The following is a 22,611-nucleotide window of genomic DNA, read 5'->3' on the forward strand; positions in this document are numbered from 1 at the left end:
AAAGTCTGGAGATGCCGGGGATTGAACCCGGGGCCTCATACATGCAAAGCATGCGCTCTACCACTGAGCTACATCCCCACTTCTGCAAGGTTTGACTGTATGATTGGAAACCCTGCATTGAACCGACGGCCACATCACCCCATTCGACTCTGCAGTATACAATGTCAGTCAGGAAAATCCTTCAGCCTTGTACCTGGATGATCTTCATGGTCTTATGTACAGATGCCTATATACAGCCTTCTTAGCGCAGTAGGCAGCGCGTCAGTCTCATAATCTGAAGGTCCTGAGTTCGATCCTCAGAGAGGGCATTTATTTCCTTCTTTTGGAATGCAAAATTCTCCGATTTTCTTGAAATGCGCAAACTATGCCTAGTTCAAAGATTTTTCCAAAGCAAATGTCTGACTATTTAAGTGGGGCTCTCACCCCAACTGCATGACAAACTTCTTCTTTCTGCATGATGGCAGGCTAGCCTTCTGGAAAAAAGCCAAGATAAGGAACAGAGGCTCCTGGAGATGCCGGGGATTGAACCCGGGACCTCATACATGCAAAGCATGCGCTCTACCACTGAGCTACATCCCCACTTTTGCACTCGAGCTGTTTGATGAATGCAAGGAATCCCTGAAACCCAGGGACTGCAAAGTCTCGATCATAATCAATGGAAGGTATTGTTTGAATAAAAGTGAAAGATATGGAAATCGAAGCAAAAAATCCTTCGAGCCGGATTTGAACCAGCGACCTAAGGATGTCTGACTTTATGCTACAGTCCTCCGCTCTACCAACTGAGCTATCGAAGGAGTGGCTGAAGTATCTTTCAGCGCTGTAATTATCTCTCGCTCAAGAAAGGTTGTGGGGGTGGGGATCAGGAGCAGATCGATGAAAATCATGAACATTACCTGCAGCTCCCTCTCAAAGTCACCAGTTCTTAGAGCACACTGTAAGGTACGTCTTATCACCCCAAAGGAGGATTTCAGACCAAAGTTCATGTTCTGTCTTGGCTTGGGGATAAGCAGGGGTGCTCCAAATTTCAATTTTACAGAAAGGAAAGGAACTTTGATACAAAGACCTTGGGCAGCATTGGTGGCAAATGGATGGCTGCGCGGAACCATGAAAGAAATGACAGAAAGTTATGAGAGTCATTACTACGCACCCAGCATCAAGAACGTGCATTTTGGATGCATTTTCAAAAGGAAAGAGAACGGAAAAATCTGTAGATTGAAGGTGATTGAGATAAACAAAATATTCCGTTTTTCTAAAAGCTACTGTAAAGAGTCTCTGGTTTAGAAGAAGAACCCTTACCAATGATCAAGAGAGATGCGACAGATTTCTATCATCAAAGCATTATGGTTGTCAAGATGAATCATCACTTTGATGTCTTCAACAAGTAGGATTCTTTTGATCTATAATCATCAAAAATGAGATAGCCCCATTTCATGGGATTTTTCAAGGCAAACGTCTGACAGATTAAGCGGGGTCCTCATCCCGGTTGGAGGACATATCTCTTCCTTCATCATGATGCCAGCCTAGCTTTCGGCCCAAAATCCAAGGTAAGCATGGCAAAAGTCTGGAGTTGCCGGGGATTGAACCCGGGGCCTCATACATGCAAAGCATGCGCTCTACCACTGAGCTACATCCCCACTTCTGCAAGGTTTGACTGTATGATTGGAAACCCTGCATTGAACCGACGGCCACATCACCCCATTTGACTCTGCAGTATACAATGTCAGTCAGGAAAATCCTTCAGCCTTGTACCTGGATGATCTTCATGGTCTTATGTACAGATGCCTATATACAGCCTTCTTAGCGCAGTAGGCAGCGCGTCAGTCTCATAATCTGAAGGTCCTGAGTTCGATCCTCACAGAGGGCATTTATTTCCTTCTTTTGGAATGCAAAATTCTCCGATTTTCTTGAAATGCGCAAACTATGCCTAGTTCAAAGATTTTTCCAAAGCAAATGTCTGACTATTTAAGTGGGGCTCTCACCCCAACTGCATGACAAACTTCTTCTTTCTGCATGATGGCAGGCTAGCCTTCTGGAAAAAAGCCAAGATAAGGAACAGAGGCTCCTGGAGATGCCGGGGATTGAACCCGGGACCTCATACATGCGAAGCATGCGCTCTACTACTGAGCTACATCCCCACTTTTGCCCTCGAGCTGTTTGATGGATGCAAGGAATCCCTGAAACCCAGGGACTGCAAAGTCTCGATCATAATCAATGGAAGGTATTGTTTGAATAAAAGTGAAATATATGGAAATCGAAGCAAAAAATCCTTCGAGCCGGATTTGAACCAGCGACCTAAGGATGTCTGACTTTATGCTACAGTCCTCCGCTCTACCAACTGAGCTATCGAAGGAGTGGCTGAAGTATCTTTCAGCGCTGTAATTATCTCTCGCTCAAGAAAGGTTGTGGGGGTGGGGATCAGGAGCAGATCGATGAAAATCATGAACATTACCTGCAGCTCCCTCTCAAAGTCACCAGTTCTTAGAGCACACTGTAAGGTACATCTTATCACCCCAAAGGAGGATTTCAGACCAAAGTTCATGTTCTGTCTTGGCTTGGGGATAAGCAGGGGTGCTCCAAATTTCAATTTTACAGAAAGGAAAGGAACTTTGATACAAAGACCTTGGGCAGCATTGGTGGCAAATGGATGGCTGCGCGGAACCATGAAAGAAATGACAGAAAGTTATGGGAGTCATTACTACGCACCCAGCATCAAGAAAGTGCATTTTGGATGCATTTTCAAAAGGAAAGAGAACGGAAAAATCTGTAGATTGAAGGTGATTGAGATAAACAAAATATTCCGTTTTTCTAAAAGCTACTGTAAAGAGTCTCTGGTTTAGAAGAAGAACCCTTACCAATGATCAAGAGAGATGCGACAGATTTCTATCATCAAAGCATTATGGTTGTCAAGATGAATCATCACTTTGATGTCTTCAACAAGTAGGATTCTTTTGATCTATAATCATCAAAAATGAGATAGCCCCATTTCATGGGATTTTTCAAGGCAAACGTCTGACAGATTAAGCGGGGTCCTCATCCCGGTTGGAGGACATATCTCTTCCTTCATCATGATGCCAGCCTAGCTTTCGGCCCAAAATCCAAGGTAAGCATGGCAAAAGTCTGGAGATGCCGGGGATTGAACCCGGGGCCTCATACATGCAAAGCATGCGCTCTACCACTGAGCTACATCCCCACTTCTGCAAGGTTTGACTGTATGATTGGAAACCCTGCATTGAACCGACGGCCACATCACCCCATTCGACTCTGCAGTATACAATGTCAGTCAGGAAAATCCTTCAGCCTTGTACCTGGATGATCTTCATGGTCTTATGTACAGATGCCTATATACAGTCTTCTTAGCGCAGTAGGCAGCGCGTCAGTCTCATAATCTGAAGGTCCTGAGTTCGATCCTCAGAGAGGGCATTTATTTCCTTCTTTTGGAATGCAAAATTCTCAGATTTTCTTGAAATGCGCAAACTATGCCTAGTTCAAAGATTTTTCCAAAGCAAATGTCTGACTATTTAAGTGGGGCTCTCACCCCAACTGCATGACAAACTTCTTCTTTCTGCATGATGGCAGGCTAGCCTTCTGGAAAAAAGCCAAGATAAGGAACAGAGGCTCCTGGAGATGCCGGGGATTGAACCCGGGACCTCATACATGCGAAGCATGCGCTCTACCACTGAGCTACATCCCCACTTTTGCCCTCGAGCTGTTTGATGGATGCAAGGAATCCCTGAAACCCAGGGACTGCAAAGTCTCGATCATAATCAATGGAAGGTATTGTTTGAATAAAAGTGAAATATATGGAAATCGAAGCAAAAAATCCTTCGAGCCGGATTTGAACCAGCGACCTAAGGATGTCTGACTTTATGCTACAGTCCTCCGCTCTACCAACTGAGCTATCGAAGGAGTGGCTGAAGTATCTTTCAGCGCTGTAATTATCTCTCGCTCAAGAAAGGTTGTGGGGGTGGGGATCAGGAGCAGATCGATGAAAATCATGAACATTACCTGCAGCTCCCTCTCAAAGTCACCAGTTCTTAGAGCACACTGTAAGGTACATCTTATCACCCCAAAGGAGGATTTCAGACCAAAGTTCATGTTCTGTCTTGGCTTGGGGATAAGCAGGGGTGCTCCAAATTTCAATTTTACAGAAAGGAAAGGAACTTTGATACAAAGACCTTGGGCAGCATTGGTGGCAAATGGATGGCTGCGCGGAACCATGAAAGAAATGACAGAAAGTTATGGGAGTCATTACTACGCACCCAGCATCAAGAACGTGCATTTTGGATGCATTTTCAAAAGGAAAGAGAACGGAAAAATCTGTAGATTGAAGGTGATTGAGATAAACAAAATATTCCGTTTTTCTAAAAGCTACTGTAAAGAGTCTCTGGTTTAGAAGAAGAACCCTTACCAATGATCAAGAGAGATGCGACAGATTTCTATCATCAAAGCATTATGGTTGTCAAGATGAATCATCACTTTGATGTCTTCAACAAGTAGGATTCTTTTGATCTATAATCATCAAAAATGAGATAGCCCCATTTCATGGGATTTTTCAAGGCAAACGTCTGACAGATTAAGCGGGGTCCTCATCCCGGTTGGAGGACATATCTCTTCCTTCATCATGATGCCAGCCTAGCTTTCGGCCCAAAATCCAAGGTAAGCATGGCAAAAGTCTGGAGATGCCGGGGATTGAACCCGGGGCCTCATACATGCAAAGCATGCGCTCTACCACTGAGCTACATCCCCACTTCTGCAAGGTTTGACTGTATGATTGGAAACCCTGCATTGAACCGACGGCCACATCACCCCATTCGACTCTGCAGTATACAATGTCAGTCAGGAAAATCCTTCAGCCTTGTACCTGGATGATCTTCATGGTCTTATGTACAGATGCCTATATACAGCCTTCTTAGCGCAGTAGGCAGCGCGTCAGTCTCATAATCTGAAGGTCCTGAGTTCGATCCTCAGAGAGGGCATTTATTTCCTTCTTTTGGAATGCAAAATTCTCCGATTTTCTTGATATGCGCAAACTATGCCTAGTTCAAAGATTTTTCCAAAGCAAATGTCTGACTATTTAAGTGGGGCTCTCACCCCAACTGCATGACAAACTTCTTCTTTCTGCATGATGGCAGGCTAGCCTTCTGGAAAAAAGCCAAGATAAGGAACAGAGGCTCCTGGAGATGCCGGGGATTGAACCCGGGACCTCATACATGCAAAGCATGCGCTCTACCACTGAGCTACATCCCCACTTTTGCACTCGAGCTGTTTGATGGATGCAAGGAATCCCTGAAACCCAGGGACTGCAAAGTCTCGATCATAATCAATGGAAGGTATTGTTTGAATAAAAGTGAAAGATATGGAAATCGAAGCAAAAAATCCTTCGAGCCGGATTTGAACCAGCGACCTAAGGATGTCTGACTTTATGCTACAGTCCTCCGCTCTACCAACTGAGCTATCGAAGGAGTGGCTGAAGTATCTTTCAGCGCTGTAATTATCTCTCGCTCAAGAAAGGTTGTGGGGGTGGGGATCAGGAGCAGATCGATGAAAATCATGAACATTACCTGCAGCTCCCTCTCAAAGTCACCAGTTCTTAGAGCACACTGTAAGGTACGTCTTATCACCCCAAAGGAGGATTTCAGACCAAAGTTCATGTTCTGTCTTGGCTTGGGGATAAGCAGGGGTGCTCCAAATTTCAATTTTACAGAAAGGAAAGGAACTTTGATACAAAGACCTTGGGCAGCATTGGTGGCAAATGGATGGCTGCGCGGAACCATGAAAGAAATGACAGAAAGTTATGAGAGTCATTACTACGCACCCAGCATCAAGAACGTGCATTTTGGATGCATTTTCAAAAGGAAAGAGAACGGAAAAATCTGTAGATTGAAGGTGATTGAGATAAACAAAATATTCCGTTTTTCTAAAAGCTACTGTAAAGAGTCTCTGGTTTAGAAGAAGAACCCTTACCAATGATCAAGAGAGATGCGACAGATTTCTATCATCAAAGCATTATGGTTGTCAAGATGAATCATCACTTTGATGTCTTCAACAAGTAGGATTCTTTTGATCTATAATCATCAAAAATGAGATAGCCCCATTTCATGGGATTTTTCAAGGCAAACGTCTGACAGATTAAGCGGGGTCCTCATCCCGGTTGGAGGACATATCTCTTCCTTCATCATGATGGCCCAAAATCCAAGGTAAGCATGGCAAAAGTCTGGAGATGCCGGGGATTGAACCCGGGGCCTCATACATGCAAAGCATGCGCTCTACCACTGAGCTACATCCCCACTTCTGCAAGGTTTGACTGTATGATTGGAAACCCTGCATTGAACCGACGGCCACATCACCCCATTTGACTCTGCAGTATACAATGTCAGTCAGGAAAATCCTTCAGCCTTGTACCTGGATGATCTTCATGGTCTTATGTACAGATGCCTATATACAGCCTTCTTAGCGCAGTAGGCAGCGCGTCAGTCTCATAATCTGAAGGTCCTGAGTTCGATCCTCACAGAGGGCATTTATTTCCTTCTTTTGGAATGCAAAATTCTCCGATTTTCTTGAAATGCGCAAACTATGCCTAGTTCAAAGATTTTTCCAAAGCAAATGTCTGACTATTTAAGTGGGGCTCTCACCCCAACTGCATGACAAACTTCTTCTTTCTGCATGATGGCAGGCTAGCCTTCTGGAAAAAAGCCAAGATAAGGAACAGAGGCTCCTGGAGATGCCGGGGATTGAACCCGGGACCTCATACATGCGAAGCATGCGCTCTACCACTGAGCTACATCCCCACTTTTGCCCTCGAGCTGTTTGATGGATGCAAGGAATCCCTGAAACCCAGGGACTGCAAAGTCTCGATCATAATCAATGGAAGGTATTGTTTGAATAAAAGTGAAATATATGGAAATCGAAGCAAAAAATCCTTCGAGCCGGATTTGAACCAGCGACCTAAGGATGTCTGACTTTATGCTACAGTCCTCCGCTCTACCAACTGAGCTATCGAAGGAGTGGCTGAAGTATCTTTCAGCGCTGTAATTATCTCTCGCTCAAGAAAGGTTGTGGGGGTGGGGATCAGGAGCAGATCGATGAAAATCATGAACATTACCTGCAGCTCCCTCTCAAAGTCACCAGTTCTTAGAGCACACTGTAAGGTACATCTTATCACCCCAAAGGAGGATTTCAGACCAAAGTTCATGTTCTGTCTTGGCTTGGGGATAAGCAGGGGTGCTCCAAATTTCAATTTTACAGAAAGGAAAGGAACTTTGATACAAAGACCTTGGGCAGCATTGGTGGCAAATGGATGGCTGCGCGGAACCATGAAAGAAATGACAGAAAGTTATGGGAGTCATTACTACGCACCCAGCATCAAGAACGTGCATTTTGGATGCATTTTCAAAAGGAAAGAGAACGGAAAAATCTGTAGATTGAAGGTGATTGAGATAAACAAAATATTCCGTTTTTCTAAAAGCTACTGTAAAGAGTCTCTGGTTTAGAAGAAGAACCCTTACCAATGATCAAGAGAGATGCGACAGATTTCTATCATCAAAGCATTATGGTTGTCAAGATGAATCATCACTTTGATGTCTTCAACAAGTAGGATTCTTTTGATCTATAATCATCAAAAATGAGATAGCCCCATTTCATGGGATTTTTCAAGGCAAACGTCTGACAGATTAAGCGGGGTCCTCATCCCGGTTGGAGGACATATCTCTTCCTTCATCATGATGCCAGCCTAGCTTTCGGCCCAAAATCCAAGGTAAGCATGGCAAAAGTCTGGAGATGCCGGGGATTGAACCCGGGGCCTCATACATGCAAAGCATGCGCTCTACCACTGAGCTACATCCCCACTTCTGCAAGGTTTGACTGTATGATTGGAAACCCTGCATTGAACCGACGGCCACATCACCCCATTCGACTCTGCAGTATACAATGTCAGTCAGGAAAATCCTTCAGCCTTGTACCTGGATGATCTTCATGGTCTTATGTACAGATGCCTATATACAGCCTTCTTAGCGCAGTAGGCAGCGCGTCAGTCTCATAATCTGAAGGTCCTGAGTTCGATCCTCAGAGAGGGCATTTATTTCCTTCTTTTGGAATGCAAAATTCTCCGATTTTCTTGATATGCGCAAACTATGCCTAGTTCAAAGATTTTTCCAAAGCAAATGTCTGACTATTTAAGTGGGGCTCTCACCCCAACTGCATGACAAACTTCTTCTTTCTGCATGATGGCAGGCTAGCCTTCTGGAAAAAAGCCAAGATAAGGAACAGAGGCTCCTGGAGATGCCGGGGATTGAACCCGGGACCTCATACATGCGAAGCATGCGCTCTACCACTGAGCTACATCCCCACTTTTGCACTCGAGCTGTTTGATGGATGCAAGGAATCCCTGAAACCCAGGGACTGCAAAGTCTCGATCATAATCAATGGAAGGTATTGTTTGAATAAAAGTGAAATATATGGAAATCGAAGCAAAAAATCCTTCGAGCCGGATTTGAACCAGCGACCTAAGGATGTCTGACTTTATGCTACAGTCCTCCGCTCTACCAACTGAGCTATCGAAGGAGTGGCTGAAGTATCTTTCAGCGCTGTAATTATCTCTCGCTCAAGAAAGGTTGTGGGGGTGGGGATCAGGAGCAGATCGATGAAAATCATGAACATTACCTGCAGCTCCCTCTCAAAGTCACCAGTTCTTAGAGCACACTGTAAGGTACATCTTATCACCCCAAAGGAGGATTTCAGACCAAAGTTCATGTTCTGTCTTGGCTTGGGGATAAGCAGGGGTGCTCCAAATTTCAATTTTACAGAAAGGAAAGGAACTTTGATACAAAGACCTTGGGCAGCATTGGTGGCAAATGGATGGCTGCGCGGAACCATGAAAGAAATGACAGAAAGTTATGGGAGTCATTACTACGCACCCAGCATCAAGAAAGTGCATTTTGGATGCATTTTCAAAAGGAAAGAGAACGGAAAAATCTGTAGATTGAAGGTGATTGAGATAAACAAAATATTCCGTTTTTCTAAAAGCTACTGTAAAGAGTCTCTGGTTTAGAAGAAGAACCCTTACCAATGATCAAGAGAGATGCGACAGATTTCTATCATCAAAGCATTATGGTTGTCAAGATGAATCATCACTTTGATGTCTTCAACAAGTAGGATTCTTTTGATCTATAATCATCAAAAATGAGATAGCCCCATTTCATGGGATTTTTCAAGGCAAACGTCTGACAGATTAAGCGGGGTCCTCATCCCGGTTGGAGGACATATCTCTTCCTTCATCATGATGCCAGCCTAGCTTTCGGCCCAAAATCCAAGGTAAGCATGGCAAAAGTCTGGAGATGCCGGGGATTGAACCCGGGGCCTCATACATGCAAAGCATGCGCTCTACCACTGAGCTACATCCCCACTTCTGCAAGGTTTGACTGTATGATTGGAAACCCTGCATTGAACCGACGGCCACATCACCCCATTCGACTCTGCAGTATACAATGTCAGTCAGGAAAATCCTTCAGCCTTGTACCTGGATGATCTTCATGGTCTTATGTACAGATGCCTATATACAGTCTTCTTAGCGCAGTAGGCAGCGCGTCAGTCTCATAATCTGAAGGTCCTGAGTTCGATCCTCAGAGAGGGCATTTATTTCCTTCTTTTGGAATGCAAAATTCTCAGATTTTCTTGAAATGCGCAAACTATGCCTAGTTCAAAGATTTTTCCAAAGCAAATGTCTGACTATTTAAGTGGGGCTCTCACCCCAACTGCATGACAAACTTCTTCTTTCTGCATGATGGCAGGCTAGCCTTCTGGAAAAAAGCCAAGATAAGGAACAGAGGCTCCTGGAGATGCCGGGGATTGAACCCGGGACCTCATACATGCGAAGCATGCGCTCTACCACTGAGCTACATCCCCACTTTTGCCCTCGAGCTGTTTGATGGATGCAAGGAATCCCTGAAACCCAGGGACTGCAAAGTCTCGATCATAATCAATGGAAGGTATTGTTTGAATAAAAGTGAAATATATGGAAATCGAAGCAAAAAATCCTTCGAGCCGGATTTGAACCAGCGACCTAAGGATGTCTGACTTTATGCTACAGTCCTCCGCTCTACCAACTGAGCTATCGAAGGAGTGGCTGAAGTATCTTTCAGCGCTGTAATTATCTCTCGCTCAAGAAAGGTTGTGGGGGTGGGGATCAGGAGCAGATCGATGAAAATCATGAACATTACCTGCAGCTCCCTCTCAAAGTCACCAGTTCTTAGAGCACACTGTAAGGTACATCTTATCACCCCAAAGGAGGATTTCAGACCAAAGTTCATGTTCTGTCTTGGCTTGGGGATAAGCAGGGGTGCTCCAAATTTCAATTTTACAGAAAGGAAAGGAACTTTGATACAAAGACCTTGGGCAGCATTGGTGGCAAATGGATGGCTGCGCGGAACCATGAAAGAAATGACAGAAAGTTATGGGAGTCATTACTACGCACCCAGCATCAAGAACGTGCATTTTGGATGCATTTTCAAAAGGAAAGAGAACGGAAAAATCTGTAGATTGAAGGTGATTGAGATAAACAAAATATTCCGTTTTTCTAAAAGCTACTGTAAAGAGTCTCTGGTTTAGAAGAAGAACCCTTACCAATGATCAAGAGAGATGCGACAGATTTCTATCATCAAAGCATTATGGTTGTCAAGATGAATCATCACTTTGATGTCTTCAACAAGTAGGATTCTTTTGATCTATAATCATCAAAAATGAGATAGCCCCATTTCATGGGATTTTTCAAGGCAAACGTCTGACAGATTAAGCGGGGTCCTCATCCCGGTTGGAGGACATATCTCTTCCTTCATCATGATGCCAGCCTAGCTTTCGGCCCAAAATCCAAGGTAAGCATGGCAAAAGTCTGGAGATGCCGGGGATTGAACCCGGGGCCTCATACATGCAAAGCATGCGCTCTACCACTGAGCTACATCCCCACTTCTGCAAGGTTTGACTGTATGATTGGAAACCCTGCATTGAACCGACGGCCACATCACCCCATTCGACTCTGCAGTATACAATGTCAGTCAGGAAAATCCTTCAGCCTTGTACCTGGATGATCTTCATGGTCTTATGTACAGATGCCTATATACAGTCTTCTTAGCGCAGTAGGCAGCGCGTCAGTCTCATAATCTGAAGGTCCTGAGTTCGATCCTCAGAGAGGGCATTTATTTCCTTCTTTTGGAATGCAAAATTCTCAGATTTTCTTGAAATGCGCAAACTATGCCTAGTTCAAAGATTTTTCCAAAGCAAATGTCTGACTATTTAAGTGGGGCTCTCACCCCAACTGCATGACAAACTTCTTCTTTCTGCATGATGGCAGGCTAGCCTTCTGGAAAAAAGCCAAGATAAGGAACAGAGGCTCCTGGAGATGCCGGGGATTGAACCCGGGACCTCATACATGCGAAGCATGCGCTCTACCACTGAGCTACATCCCCACTTTTGCCCTCGAGCTGTTTGATGGATGCAAGGAATCCCTGAAACCCAGGGACTGCAAAGTCTCGATCATAATCAATGGAAGGTATTGTTTGAATAAAAGTGAAATATATGGAAATCGAAGCAAAAAATCCTTCGAGCCGGATTTGAACCAGCGACCTAAGGATGTCTGACTTTATGCTACAGTCCTCCGCTCTACCAACTGAGCTATCGAAGGAGTGGCTGAAGTATCTTTCAGCGCTGTAATTATCTCTCGCTCAAGAAAGGTTGTGGGGGTGGGGATCAGGAGCAGATCGATGAAAATCATGAACATTACCTGCAGCTCCCTCTCAAAGTCACCAGTTCTTAGAGCACACTGTAAGGTACATCTTATCACCCCAAAGGAGGATTTCAGACCAAAGTTCATGTTCTGTCTTGGCTTGGGGATAAGCAGGGGTGCTCCAAATTTCAATTTTACAGAAAGGAAAGGAACTTTGATACAAAGACCTTGGGCAGCATTGGTGGCAAATGGATGGCTGCGCGGAACCATGAAAGAAATGACAGAAAGTTATGGGAGTCATTACTACGCACCCAGCATCAAGAAAGTGCATTTTGGATGCATTTTCAAAAGGAAAGAGAACGGAAAAATCTGTAGATTGAAGGTGATTGAGATAAACAAAATATTCCGTTTTTCTAAAAGCTACTGTAAAGAGTCTCTGGTTTAGAAGAAGAACCCTTACCAATGATCAAGAGAGATGCGACAGATTTCTATCATCAAAGCATTATGGTTGTCAAGATGAATCATCACTTTGATGTCTTCAACAAGTAGGATTCTTTTGATCTATAATCATCAAAAATGAGATAGCCCCATTTCATGGGATTTTTCAAGGCAAACGTCTGACAGATTAAGCGGGGTCCTCATCCCGGTTGGAGGACATATCTCTTCCTTCATCATGATGCCAGCCTAGCTTTCGGCCCAAAATCCAAGGTAAGCATGGCAAAAGTCTGGAGATGCCGGGGATTGAACCCGGGGCCTCATACATGCAAAGCATGCGCTCTACCACTGAGCTACATCCCCACTTCTGCAAGGTTTGACTGTATGATTGGAAACCCTGCATTGAACCGACGGCCACATCACCCCATTCGACTCTGCAGTATACAATGTCAGTCAGGAAAATCCTTCAGCCTTGTACCTGGATGATCTTCATGGTCTTATGTACAGATGCCTATATACAGTCTTCTTAGCGCAGTAGGCAGCGCGTCAGTCTCATAATCTGAAGGTCCTGAGTTCGATCCTCAGAGAGGGCATTTATTTCCTTCTTTTGGAATGCAAAATTCTCAGATTTTCTTGAAATGCGCAAACTATGCCTAGTTCAAAGATTTTTCCAAAGCAAATGTCTGACTATTTAAGTGGGGCTCTCACCCCAACTGCATGACAAACTTCTTCTTTCTGCATGATGGCAGGCTAGCCTTCTGGAAAAAAGCCAAGATAAGGAACAGAGGCTCCTGGAGATGCCGGGGATTGAACCCGGGACCTCATACATGCGAAGCATGCGCTCTACCACTGAGCTACATCCCCACTTTTGCCCTCGAGCTGTTTGATGGATGCAAGGAATCCCTGAAACCCAGGGACTGCAAAGTCTCGATCATAATCAATGGAAGGTATTGTTTGAATAAAAGTGAAATATATGGAAATCGAAGCAAAAAATCCTTCGAGCCGGATTTGAACCAGCGACCTAAGGATGTCTGACTTTATGCTACAGTCCTCCGCTCTACCAACTGAGCTATCGAAGGAGTGGCTGAAGTATCTTTCAGCGCTGTAATTATCTCTCGCTCAAGAAAGGTTGTGGGGGTGGGGATCAGGAGCAGATCGATGAAAATCATGAACATTACCTGCAGCTCCCTCTCAAAGTCACCAGTTCTTAGAGCACACTGTAAGGTACATCTTATCACCCCAAAGGAGGATTTCAGACCAAAGTTCATGTTCTGTCTTGGCTTGGGGATAAGCAGGGGTGCTCCAAATTTCAATTTTACAGAAAGGAAAGGAACTTTGATACAAAGACCTTGGGCAGCATTGGTGGCAAATGGATGGCTGCGCGGAACCATGAAAGAAATGACAGAAAGTTATGGGAGTCATTACTACGCACCCAGCATCAAGAACGTGCATTTTGGATGCATTTTCAAAAGGAAAGAGAACGGAAAAATCTGTAGATTGAAGGTGATTGAGATAAACAAAATATTCCGTTTTTCTAAAAGCTACTGTAAAGAGTCTCTGGTTTAGAAGAAGAACCCTTACCAATGATCAAGAGAGATGCGACAGATTTCTATCATCAAAGCATTATGGTTGTCAAGATGAATCATCACTTTGATGTCTTCAACAAGTAGGATTCTTTTGATCTATAATCATCAAAAATGAGATAGCCCCATTTCATGGGATTTTTCAAGGCAAACGTCTGACAGATTAAGCGGGGTCCTCATCCCGGTTGGAGGACATATCTCTTCCTTCATCATGATGCCAGCCTAGCTTTCGGCCCAAAATCCAAGGTAAGCATGGCAAAAGTCTGGAGATGCCGGGGATTGAACCCGGGGCCTCATACATGCAAAGCATGCGCTCTACCACTGAGCTACATCCCCACTTCTGCAAGGTTTGACTGTATGATTGGAAACCCTGCATTGAACCGACGGCCACATCACCCCATTCGACTCTGCAGTATACAATGTCAGTCAGGAAAATCCTTCAGCCTTGTACCTGGATGATCTTCATGGTCTTATGTACAGATGCCTATATACAGCCTTCTTAGCGCAGTAGGCAGCGCGTCAGTCTCATAATCTGAAGGTCCTGAGTTCGATCCTCAGAGAGGGCATTTATTTCCTTCTTTTGGAATGCAAAATTCTCCGATTTTCTTGATATGCGCAAACTATGCCTAGTTCAAAGATTTTTCCAAAGCAAATGTCTGACTATTTAAGTGGGGCTCTCACCCCAACTGCATGACAAACTTCTTCTTTCTGCATGATGGCAGGCTAGCCTTCTGGAAAAAAGCCAAGATAAGGAACAGAGGCTCCTGGAGATGCCGGGGATTGAACCCGGGACCTCATACATGCAAAGCATGCGCTCTACCACTGAGCTACATCCCCACTTTTGCACTCGAGCTGTTTGATGGATGCAAGGAATCCCTGAAACCCAGGGACTGCAAAGTCTCGATCATAATCAATGGAAGGTATTGTTTGAATAAAAGTGAAAGATATGGAAATCGAAGCAAAAAATCCTTCGAGCCGGATTTGAACCAGCGACCTAAGGATGTCTGACTTTATGCTACAGTCCTCCGCTCTACCAACTGAGCTATCGAAGGAGTGGCTGAAGTATCTTTCAGCGCTGTAATTATCTCTCGCTCAAGAAAGGTTGTGGGGGTGGGGATCAGGAGCAGATCGATGAAAATCATGAACATTACCTGCAGCTCCCTCTCAAAGTCACCAGTTCTTAGAGCACACTGTAAGGTACGTCTTATCACCCCAAAGGAGGATTTCAGACCAAAGTTCATGTTCTGTCTTGGCTTGGGGATAAGCAGGGGTGCTCCAAATTTCAATTTTACAGAAAGGAAAGGAACTTTGATACAAAGACCTTGGGCAGCATTGGTGGCAAATGGATGGCTGCGCGGAACCATGAAAGAAATGACAGAAAGTTATGGGAGTCATTACTACGCACCCAGCATCAAGAAAGTGCATTTTGGATGCATTTTCAAAAGGAAAGAGAACGGAAAAATCTGTAGATTGAAGGTGATTGAGATAAACAAAATATTCCGTTTTTCTAAAAGCTACTGTAAAGAGTCTCTGGTTTAGAAGAAGAACCCTTACCAATGATCAAGAGAGATGCGACAGATTTCTATCATCAAAGCATTATGGTTGTCAAGATGAATCATCACTTTGATGTCTTCAACAAGTAGGATTCTTTTGATCTATAATCATCAAAAATGAGATAGCCCCATTTCATGGGATTTTTCAAGGCAAACGTCTGACAGATTAAGCGGGGTCCTCATCCCGGTTGGAGGACATATCTCTTCCTTCATCATGATGCCAGCCTAGCTTTCGGCCCAAAATCCAAGGTAAGCATGGCAAAAGTCTGGAGATGCCGGGGATTGAACCCGGGGCCTCATACATGCAAAGCATGCGCTCTACCACTGAGCTACATCCCCACTTCTGCAAGGTTTGACTGTATGATTGGAAACCCTGCATTGAACCGACGGCCACATCACCCCATTCGACTCTGCAGTATACAATGTCAGTCAGGAAAATCCTTCAGCCTTGTACCTGGATGATCTTCATGGTCTTATGTACAGATGCCTATATACAGTCTTCTTAGCGCAGTAGGCAGCGCGTCAGTCTCATAATCTGAAGGTCCTGAGTTCGATCCTCAGAGAGGGCATTTATTTCCTTCTTTTGGAATGCAAAATTCTCCGATTTTCTTGAAATGCGCAAACTATGCCTAGTTCAAAGATTTTTCCAAAGCAAATGTCTGACTATTTAAGTGGGGCTCTCACCCCAACTGCATGACAAACTTCTTCTTTCTGCATGATGGCAGGCTAGCCTTCTGGAAAAAAGCCAAGATAAGGAACAGAGGCTCCTGGAGATGCCGGGGATTGAACCCGGGACCTCATACATGCAAAGCATGCGCTCTACCACTGAGCTACATCCCCACTTTTGCACTCGAGCTGTTTGATGGATGCAAGGAATCCCTGAAACCCAGGGACTGCAAAGTCTCGATCATAATCAATGGAAGGTATTGTTTGAATAAAAGTGAAAGATATGGAAATCGAAGCAAAAAATCCTTCGAGCCGGATTTGAACCAGCGACCTAAGGATGTCTGACTTTATGCTACAGTCCTCCGCTCTACCAACTGAGCTATCGAAGGAGTGGCTGAAGTATCTTTCAGCGCTGTAATTATCTCTCGCTCAAGAAAGGTTGTGGGGGTGGGGATCAGGAGCAGATCGATGAAAATCATGAACATTACCTGCAGCTCCCTCTCAAAGTCACCAGTTCTTAGAGCACACTGTAAGGTACGTCTTATCACCCCAAAGGAGGATTTCAGACCAAAGTTCATGTTCTGTCTTGGCTTGGGGATAAGCAGGGGTGCTCCAAATTTCAATTTTACAGAAAGGAAAGGAACTTTGATACAAAGACCTTGGGCAGCATTGGTGGCAAATGGAGGGCTGCGCGGAACCATGAAAGAAATGACAGAAAGTTATGGGAGTCATTACTACGCACCCAGCATCAAGAACGTGCATTTTGGATGCATTTTCAAAAGGAAAGAGAACGGAAAAATCTGTAGATTGAAGGTGATTGAGATAAACAAAATATTCCGTTTTTCTAAAAGCTACTGTAAAGAGTCTCTGGTTTAGAAGAAGAACCCTTACCAATGATCAAGAGAGATGCGACAGATTTCTATCATCAAAGCATTATGGTTGTCAAGATGAATCATCACTTTGATGTCTTCAACAAGTAGGATTCTTTTGATCTATAATCATCAAAAATGAGATAGCCCCATTTCATGGGATTTTTCAAGGCAAACGTCTGACAGATTAAGCGGGGTCCTCATCCCGGTTGGAGGACATATCTCTTCCTTCATCATGATGCCAGCCTAGCTTTCGGCCCAAAATCCAAGGTAAGCATGGCAAAAGTCTGGAGATGCCGGGGATTGAACCCGGGGCCTCATACATGCAAAGCATGCGCTCTACCACTGAGCTACATCCCCACTTCTGCAAGGTTTGACTGTATGATTGGAAACCCTGCATTGAACCGACGGCCACATCACCCCATTCGACTCTGCAGTATACAATGTCAGTCAGGAAAATCCTTCAGCCTTGTACCTGGATGATCTTCATGGTCTTATGTACAGATGCCTATATACAGCCTTCTTAGCGCAGTAGGCAGCGCGTCAGTCTCATAATCTGAAGGTCCTGAGTTCGATCCTCAGAGAGGGCATTTATTTCCTTCTTTTGGAATGCAAAATTCTCCGATTTTCTTGAAATGCGCAAACTATGCCTAGTTCAAAGATTTTTCCAAAGCAAATGTCTGACTATTTAAGTGGGGCTCTCACCCCAACTGCATGACAAACTTCTTCTTTCTGCATGATGGCAGGCTAGCCTTCTGGAAAAAAGCCAAGATAAGGAACAGAGGCTCCTGGAGATGCCGGGGATTGAACCCGGGACCTCATACATGCGAAGCATGCGCTCTACCACTGAGCTACATCCCCACTTTTGCCCTCGAGCTGTTTGATGGATGCAAGGAATCCCTGAAACCCAGGGACTGCAAAGTCTCGATCATAATCAATGGAAGGTATTGTTTGAATAAAAGTGAAATATATGGAAATCGAAGCAAAAAATCCTTCGAGCCGGATTTGAACCAGCGACCTAAGGATGTCTGACTTTATGCTACAGTCCTCCGCTCTACCAACTGAGCTATCGAAGGAGTGGCTGAAGTATCTTTCAGCGCTGTAATTATCTCTCGCTCAAGAAAGGTTGTGGGGGTGGGGATCAGGAGCAGATCGATGAAAATCATGAACATTACCTGCAGCTCCCTCTCAAAGTCACCAGTTCTTAGAGCACACTGTAAGGTACATCTTATCACCCCAAAGGAGGATTTCAGACCAAAGTTCATGTTCTGTCTTGGCTTGGGGATAAGCAGGGGTGCTCCAAATTTCAATTTTACAGAAAGGAAAGGAACTTTGATACAAAGACCTTGGGCAGCATTGGTGGCAAATGGATGGCTGCGCGGAACCATGAAAGAAATGACAGAAAGTTATGGGAGTCATTACTACGCACCCAGCATCAAGAACGTGCATTTTGGATGCATTTTCAAAAGGAAAGAGAACGGAAAAATCTGTAGATTGAAGGTGATTGAGATAAACAAAATATTCCGTTTTTCTAAAAGCTACTGTAAAGAGTCTCTGGTTTAGAAGAAGAACCCTTACCAATGATCAAGAGAGATGCGACAGATTTCTATCATCAAAGCATTATGGTTGTCAAGATGAATCATCACTTTGATGTCTTCAACAAGTAGGATTCTTTTGATCTATAATCATCAAAAATGAGATAGCCCCATTTCATGGGATTTTTCAAGGCAAACGTCTGACAGATTAAGCGGGGTCCTCATCCCGGTTGGAGGACATATCTCTTCCTTCATCATGATGCCAGCCTAGCTTTCGGCCCAAAATCCAAGGTAAGCATGGCAAAAGTCTGGAGATGCCGGGGATTGAACCCGGGGCCTCATACATGCAAAGCATGCGCTCTACCACTGAGCTACATCCCCACTTCTGCAAGGTTTGACTGTATGATTGGAAACCCTGCATTGAACCGACGGCCACATCACCCCATTCGACTCTGCAGTATACAATGTCAGTCAGGAAAATCCTTCAGCCTTGTACCTGGATGATCTTCATGGTCTTATGTACAGATGCCTATATACAGCCTTCTTAGCGCAGTAGGCAGCGCGTCAGTCTCATAATCTGAAGGTCCTGAGTTCGATCCTCAGAGAGGGCATTTATTTCCTTCTTTTGGAATGCAAAATTCTCCGATTTTCTTGATATGCGCAAACTATGCCTAGTTCAAAGATTTTTCCAAAGCAAATGTCTGACTATTTAAGTGGGGCTCTCACCCCAACTGCATGACAAACTTCTTCTTTCTGCATGATGGCAGGCTAGCCTTCTGGAAAAAAGCCAAGATAAGGAACAGAGGCTCCTGGAGATGCCGGGGATTGAACCCGGGACCTCATACATGCAAAGCATGCGCTCTACCACTGAGCTACATCCCCACTTTTGCACTCGAGCTGTTTGATGGATGCAAGGAATCCCTGAAACCCAGGGACTGCAAAGTCTCGATCATAATCAATGGAAGGTATTGTTTGAATAAAAGTGAAAGATATGGAAATCGAAGCAAAAAATCCTTCGAGCCGGATTTGAACCAGCGACCTAAGGATGTCTGACTTTATGCTACAGTCCTCCGCTCTACCAACTGAGCTATCGAAGGAGTGGCTGAAGTATCTTTCAGCGCTGTAATTATCTCTCGCTCAAGAAAGGTTGTGGGGGTGGGGATCAGGAGCAGATCGATGAAAATCATGAACATTACCTGCAGCTCCCTCTCAAAGTCACCAGTTCTTAGAGCACACTGTAAGGTACGTCTTATCACCCCAAAGGAGGATTTCAGACCAAAGTTCATGTTCTGTCTTGGCTTGGGGATAAGCAGGGGTGCTCCAAATTTCAATTTTACAGAAAGGAAAGGAACTTTGATACAAAGACCTTGGGCAGCATTGGTGGCAAATGGATGGCTGCGCGGAACCATGAAAGAAATGACAGAAAGTTATGAGAGTCATTACTACGCACCCAGCATCAAGAACGTGCATTTTGGATGCATTTTCAAAAGGAAAGAGAACGGAAAAATCTGTAGATTGAAGGTGATTGAGATAAACAAAATATTCCGTTTTTCTAAAAGCTACTGTAAAGAGTCTCTGGTTTAGAAGAAGAACCCTTACCAATGATCAAGAGAGATGCGACAGATTTCTATCATCAAAGCATTATGGTTGTCAAGATGAATCATCACTTTGATGTCTTCAACAAGTAGGATTCTTTTGATCTATAATCATCAAAAATGAGATAGCCCCATTTCATGGGATTTTTCAAGGCAAACGTCTGACAGATTAAGCGGGGTCCTCATCCCGGTTGGAGGACATATCTCTTCCTTCATCATGATGCCAGCCTAGCTTTCGGCCCAAAATCCAAGGTAAGCATGGCAAAAGTCTGGAGATGCCGGGGATTGAACCCGGGGCCTCATACATGCAAAGCATGCGCTCTACCACTGAGCTACATCCCCACTTCTGCAAGGTTTGACTGTATGATTGGAAACCCTGCATTGAACCGACGGCCACATCACCCCATTTGACTCTGCAGTATACAATGTCAGTCAGGAAAATCCTTCAGCCTTGTACCTGGATGATCTTCATGGTCTTATGTACAGATGCCTATATACAGCCTTCTTAGCGCAGTAGGCAGCGCGTCAGTCTCATAATCTGAAGGTCCTGAGTTCGATCCTCACAGAGGGCATTTATTTCCTTCTTTTGGAATGCAAAATTCTCCGATTTTCTTGAAATGCGCAAACTATGCCTAGTTCAAAGATTTTTCCAAAGCAAATGTCTGACTATTTAAGTGGGGCTCTCACCCCAACTGCATGACAAACTTCTTCTTTCTGCATGATGGCAGGCTAGCCTTCTGGAAAAAAGCCAAGATAAGGAACAGAGGCTCCTGGAGATGCCGGGGATTGAACCCGGGACCTCATACATGCGAAGCATGCGCTCTACCACTGAGCTACATCCCCACTTTTGCCCTCGAGCTGTTTGATGGATGCAAGGAATCCCTGAAACCCAGGGACTGCAAAGTCTCGATCATAATCAATGGAAGGTATTGTTTGAATAAAAGTGAAATATATGGAAATCGAAGCAAAAAATCCTTCGAGCCGGATTTGAACCAGCGACCTAAGGATGTCTGACTTTATGCTACAGTCCTCCGCTCTACCAACTGAGCTATCGAAGGAGTGGCTGAAGTATCTTTCAGCGCTGTAATTATCTCTCGCTCAAGAAAGGTTGTGGGGGTGGGGATCAGGAGCAGATCGATGAAAATCATGAACATTACCTGCAGCTCCCTCTCAAAGTCACCAGTTCTTAGAGCACACTGTAAGGTACATCTTATCACCCCAAAGGAGGATTTCAGACCAAAGTTCATGTTCTGTCTTGGCTTGGGGATAAGCAGGGGTGCTCCAAATTTCAATTTTACAGAAAGGAAAGGAACTTTGATACAAAGACCTTGGGCAGCATTGGTGGCAAATGGATGGCTGCGCGGAACCATGAAAGAAATGACAGAAAGTTATGGGAGTCATTACTACGCACCCAGCATCAAGAAAGTGCATTTTGGATGTATTTTCAAAAGGAAAGAGAACGGAAAAATCTGTAGATTGAAGGTGATTGAGATAAACAAAATATTCCGTTTTTCTAAAAGCTACTGTAAAGAGTCTCTGGTTTAGAAGAAGAACCCTTACCAATGATCAAGAGAGATGCGACAGATTTCTATCATCAAAGCATTATGGTTGTCAAGATGAATCATCACTTTGATGTCTTCAACAAGTAGGATTCTTTTGATCTATAATCATCAAAAATGAGATAGCCCCATTTCATGGGATTTTTCAAGGCAAACGTCTGACAGATTAAGCGGGGTCCTCATCCCGGTTGGAGGACATATCTCTTCCTTCATCATGATGCCAGCCTAGCTTTCGGCCCAAAATCCAAGGTAAGCATGGCAAAAGTCTGGAGATGCCGGGGATTGAACCCGGGGCCTCATACATGCAAAGCATGCGCTCTACCACTGAGCTACATCCCCACTTCTGCAAGGTTTGACTGTATGATTGGAAACCCTGCATTGAACCGACGGCCACATCACCCCATTCGACTCTGCAGTATACAATGTCAGTCAGGAAAATCCTTCAGCCTTGTACCTGGATGATCTTCATGGTCTTATGTACAGATGCCTATATACAGTCTTCTTAGCGCAGTAGGCAGCGCGTCAGTCTCATAATCTGAAGGTCCTGAGTTCGATCCTCAGAGAGGGCATTTATTTCCTTCTTTTGGAATGCAAAATTCTCAGATTTTCTTGAAATGCGCAAACTATGCCTAGTTCAAAGATTTTTCCAAAGCAAATGTCTGACTATTTAAGTGGGGCTCTCACCCCAACTGCATGACAAACTTCTTCTTTCTGCATGATGGCAGGCTAGCCTTCTGGAAAAAAGCCAAGATAAGGAACAGAGGCTCCTGGAGATGCCGGGGATTGAACCCGGGACCTCATACATGCGAAGCATGCGCTCTACCACTGAGCTACATCCCCACTTTTGCCCTCGAGCTGTTTGATGGATGCAAGGAATCCCTGAAACCCAGGGACTGCAAAGTCTCGATCATAATCAATGGAAGGTATTGTTTGAATAAAAGTGAAATATATGGAAATCGAAGCAAAAAATCCTTCGAGCCGGATTTGAACCAGCGACCTAAGGATGTCTGACTTTATGCTACAGTCCTCCGCTCTACCAACTGAGCTATCGAAGGAGTGGCTGAAGTATCTTTCAGCGCTGTAATTATCTCTCGCTCAAGAAA

The 22,611-nt window shown here is 44.4% G+C and overlaps 30 non-coding genes across 30 annotated transcripts; 6 read left to right on the forward strand and 24 right to left on the reverse strand.

Annotated features, from left to right (window-relative positions):
• The first annotated feature begins 235 nt into the window (after positions 1–235).
• On the forward strand, positions 236–308 carry TRNAM-CAU (transfer RNA methionine (anticodon CAU)). The gene has a single exon. It is a non-coding gene; the product is annotated as a tRNA-Met (tRNA).
• A 400-nt stretch (positions 309–708) lies between these two features.
• On the reverse strand, positions 709–794 carry TRNAY-GUA (transfer RNA tyrosine (anticodon GUA)). Its single transcript is given in 2 exon segments — positions 709–744; positions 758–794. It is a non-coding gene; the product is annotated as a tRNA-Tyr (tRNA).
• A 1,470-nt stretch (positions 795–2,264) lies between these two features.
• Positions 2,265–2,350, reverse strand: TRNAY-GUA (transfer RNA tyrosine (anticodon GUA)). The gene is given in 2 exon segments: positions 2,265–2,300; positions 2,314–2,350. It is a non-coding gene; the product is annotated as a tRNA-Tyr (tRNA).
• A 1,269-nt stretch (positions 2,351–3,619) lies between these two features.
• TRNAA-CGC (transfer RNA alanine (anticodon CGC)) lies at positions 3,620–3,691 on the reverse strand. Its single transcript has one exon. It is a non-coding gene; the product is annotated as a tRNA-Ala (tRNA).
• A 129-nt stretch (positions 3,692–3,820) lies between these two features.
• Positions 3,821–3,906, reverse strand: TRNAY-GUA (transfer RNA tyrosine (anticodon GUA)). The gene is given in 2 exon segments: positions 3,821–3,856; positions 3,870–3,906. It is a non-coding gene; the product is annotated as a tRNA-Tyr (tRNA).
• Positions 3,907–4,903: 997 nt separating this feature from the next.
• TRNAM-CAU (transfer RNA methionine (anticodon CAU)) lies at positions 4,904–4,976 on the forward strand. Its single transcript has one exon. It is a non-coding gene; the product is annotated as a tRNA-Met (tRNA).
• A 400-nt stretch (positions 4,977–5,376) lies between these two features.
• TRNAY-GUA (transfer RNA tyrosine (anticodon GUA)) lies at positions 5,377–5,462 on the reverse strand. The gene is given in 2 exon segments: positions 5,377–5,412; positions 5,426–5,462. It is a non-coding gene; the product is annotated as a tRNA-Tyr (tRNA).
• Positions 5,463–6,716: 1,254 nt separating this feature from the next.
• On the reverse strand, positions 6,717–6,788 carry TRNAA-CGC (transfer RNA alanine (anticodon CGC)). The gene has a single exon. It is a non-coding gene; the product is annotated as a tRNA-Ala (tRNA).
• A 129-nt stretch (positions 6,789–6,917) lies between these two features.
• On the reverse strand, positions 6,918–7,003 carry TRNAY-GUA (transfer RNA tyrosine (anticodon GUA)). The gene is given in 2 exon segments: positions 6,918–6,953; positions 6,967–7,003. It is a non-coding gene; the product is annotated as a tRNA-Tyr (tRNA).
• A 997-nt stretch (positions 7,004–8,000) lies between these two features.
• Positions 8,001–8,073, forward strand: TRNAM-CAU (transfer RNA methionine (anticodon CAU)). Its single transcript has one exon. It is a non-coding gene; the product is annotated as a tRNA-Met (tRNA).
• Positions 8,074–8,272: 199 nt separating this feature from the next.
• Positions 8,273–8,344, reverse strand: TRNAA-CGC (transfer RNA alanine (anticodon CGC)). The gene has a single exon. It is a non-coding gene; the product is annotated as a tRNA-Ala (tRNA).
• Positions 8,345–8,473: 129 nt separating this feature from the next.
• Positions 8,474–8,559, reverse strand: TRNAY-GUA (transfer RNA tyrosine (anticodon GUA)). Its single transcript is given in 2 exon segments — positions 8,474–8,509; positions 8,523–8,559. It is a non-coding gene; the product is annotated as a tRNA-Tyr (tRNA).
• Positions 8,560–9,828: 1,269 nt separating this feature from the next.
• On the reverse strand, positions 9,829–9,900 carry TRNAA-CGC (transfer RNA alanine (anticodon CGC)). Its single transcript has one exon. It is a non-coding gene; the product is annotated as a tRNA-Ala (tRNA).
• Positions 9,901–10,029: 129 nt separating this feature from the next.
• On the reverse strand, positions 10,030–10,115 carry TRNAY-GUA (transfer RNA tyrosine (anticodon GUA)). The gene is given in 2 exon segments: positions 10,030–10,065; positions 10,079–10,115. It is a non-coding gene; the product is annotated as a tRNA-Tyr (tRNA).
• Positions 10,116–11,384: 1,269 nt separating this feature from the next.
• Positions 11,385–11,456, reverse strand: TRNAA-CGC (transfer RNA alanine (anticodon CGC)). Its single transcript has one exon. It is a non-coding gene; the product is annotated as a tRNA-Ala (tRNA).
• A 129-nt stretch (positions 11,457–11,585) lies between these two features.
• Positions 11,586–11,671, reverse strand: TRNAY-GUA (transfer RNA tyrosine (anticodon GUA)). Its single transcript is given in 2 exon segments — positions 11,586–11,621; positions 11,635–11,671. It is a non-coding gene; the product is annotated as a tRNA-Tyr (tRNA).
• Positions 11,672–12,940: 1,269 nt separating this feature from the next.
• TRNAA-CGC (transfer RNA alanine (anticodon CGC)) lies at positions 12,941–13,012 on the reverse strand. Its single transcript has one exon. It is a non-coding gene; the product is annotated as a tRNA-Ala (tRNA).
• Positions 13,013–13,141: 129 nt separating this feature from the next.
• TRNAY-GUA (transfer RNA tyrosine (anticodon GUA)) lies at positions 13,142–13,227 on the reverse strand. The gene is given in 2 exon segments: positions 13,142–13,177; positions 13,191–13,227. It is a non-coding gene; the product is annotated as a tRNA-Tyr (tRNA).
• Positions 13,228–14,224: 997 nt separating this feature from the next.
• On the forward strand, positions 14,225–14,297 carry TRNAM-CAU (transfer RNA methionine (anticodon CAU)). The gene has a single exon. It is a non-coding gene; the product is annotated as a tRNA-Met (tRNA).
• Positions 14,298–14,697: 400 nt separating this feature from the next.
• TRNAY-GUA (transfer RNA tyrosine (anticodon GUA)) lies at positions 14,698–14,783 on the reverse strand. Its single transcript is given in 2 exon segments — positions 14,698–14,733; positions 14,747–14,783. It is a non-coding gene; the product is annotated as a tRNA-Tyr (tRNA).
• Positions 14,784–16,253: 1,470 nt separating this feature from the next.
• TRNAY-GUA (transfer RNA tyrosine (anticodon GUA)) lies at positions 16,254–16,339 on the reverse strand. Its single transcript is given in 2 exon segments — positions 16,254–16,289; positions 16,303–16,339. It is a non-coding gene; the product is annotated as a tRNA-Tyr (tRNA).
• Positions 16,340–17,336: 997 nt separating this feature from the next.
• TRNAM-CAU (transfer RNA methionine (anticodon CAU)) lies at positions 17,337–17,409 on the forward strand. Its single transcript has one exon. It is a non-coding gene; the product is annotated as a tRNA-Met (tRNA).
• Positions 17,410–17,608: 199 nt separating this feature from the next.
• Positions 17,609–17,680, reverse strand: TRNAA-CGC (transfer RNA alanine (anticodon CGC)). Its single transcript has one exon. It is a non-coding gene; the product is annotated as a tRNA-Ala (tRNA).
• A 129-nt stretch (positions 17,681–17,809) lies between these two features.
• TRNAY-GUA (transfer RNA tyrosine (anticodon GUA)) lies at positions 17,810–17,895 on the reverse strand. The gene is given in 2 exon segments: positions 17,810–17,845; positions 17,859–17,895. It is a non-coding gene; the product is annotated as a tRNA-Tyr (tRNA).
• A 997-nt stretch (positions 17,896–18,892) lies between these two features.
• TRNAM-CAU (transfer RNA methionine (anticodon CAU)) lies at positions 18,893–18,965 on the forward strand. Its single transcript has one exon. It is a non-coding gene; the product is annotated as a tRNA-Met (tRNA).
• Positions 18,966–19,365: 400 nt separating this feature from the next.
• On the reverse strand, positions 19,366–19,451 carry TRNAY-GUA (transfer RNA tyrosine (anticodon GUA)). Its single transcript is given in 2 exon segments — positions 19,366–19,401; positions 19,415–19,451. It is a non-coding gene; the product is annotated as a tRNA-Tyr (tRNA).
• A 1,269-nt stretch (positions 19,452–20,720) lies between these two features.
• TRNAA-CGC (transfer RNA alanine (anticodon CGC)) lies at positions 20,721–20,792 on the reverse strand. Its single transcript has one exon. It is a non-coding gene; the product is annotated as a tRNA-Ala (tRNA).
• A 129-nt stretch (positions 20,793–20,921) lies between these two features.
• TRNAY-GUA (transfer RNA tyrosine (anticodon GUA)) lies at positions 20,922–21,007 on the reverse strand. The gene is given in 2 exon segments: positions 20,922–20,957; positions 20,971–21,007. It is a non-coding gene; the product is annotated as a tRNA-Tyr (tRNA).
• Positions 21,008–22,276: 1,269 nt separating this feature from the next.
• TRNAA-CGC (transfer RNA alanine (anticodon CGC)) lies at positions 22,277–22,348 on the reverse strand. The gene has a single exon. It is a non-coding gene; the product is annotated as a tRNA-Ala (tRNA).
• Positions 22,349–22,477: 129 nt separating this feature from the next.
• On the reverse strand, positions 22,478–22,563 carry TRNAY-GUA (transfer RNA tyrosine (anticodon GUA)). The gene is given in 2 exon segments: positions 22,478–22,513; positions 22,527–22,563. It is a non-coding gene; the product is annotated as a tRNA-Tyr (tRNA).
• Between the last annotated feature and the right edge of the window lie 48 nt (positions 22,564–22,611).

The sequence above is a fragment of the Triturus cristatus genome, chromosome 4_1, assembly GCF_964204655.1.
Source record: "Triturus cristatus chromosome 4_1, aTriCri1.1, whole genome shotgun sequence".
Classification (NCBI taxonomy): Eukaryota; Metazoa; Chordata; class Amphibia; order Caudata; family Salamandridae; genus Triturus; species Triturus cristatus.